This window comes from Thamnophis elegans, chromosome 11 (assembly GCF_009769535.1).
Source record: "Thamnophis elegans isolate rThaEle1 chromosome 11, rThaEle1.pri, whole genome shotgun sequence".
Taxonomy (NCBI): domain Eukaryota; kingdom Metazoa; phylum Chordata; class Lepidosauria; order Squamata; family Colubridae; genus Thamnophis; species Thamnophis elegans.
This window is the reverse complement of record NC_045551.1, coordinates 10,521,727-10,522,382: the sequence shown is the minus strand read 5'-3', so window position 1 is coordinate 10,522,382 and position 656 is coordinate 10,521,727.

Here is a 656-nt window from a genome sequence, read left to right as displayed (position 1 = left end):
ATGGGCGGCAAGCTACTCCTACAAAGGAGGCCACACCCACAGAGTAGGTTCGAACAATTTTTGAAACCCACCGCTGCTGTATAGAGACAAGCAGACTAAGTCCACACCCCCACCCCCTTGAATTCCATTGACCCTGATCAAATTCCAAGCAGCTACTAACCATTAGTTGAGAAGATTCCTGTGTATAGGCTGTTTAGCAATAAATCAGCTTAATTTGACCTTTACTCTATGTGTTTATCTGGTCTTTCATGCCTGACAAGTAAGTACTGTTATTCATTATTTTAAAACAATTAACAATGATGGTCATACAGTACATTGTGTACACATCTGCATATACATAAGCATGTACAATATTAAAATTATTGTTAGACAATTGGGCACTATCTAATAAAATGAAATTCAATGGTGAAAAGAGTAAGGTTCTACATTTAGGCAAGAAAAACAATATGCACAGGTACAATATAGGTGGTACCTTGCTCAATAGTAGTAACTGTGAGGGGGATCTTGGAGTCCTAGTGGACAACCATTTAAATATGAGCCAGCAGTGTGCAGCAGCTGCCAAAAAAGCCAACACAGTTCTAGGCTGCATAAATAGATAGGATAGAATCAAGATCACATGAAGTGTTAATACCACTTTATAATGCCTTGGTAAGGCC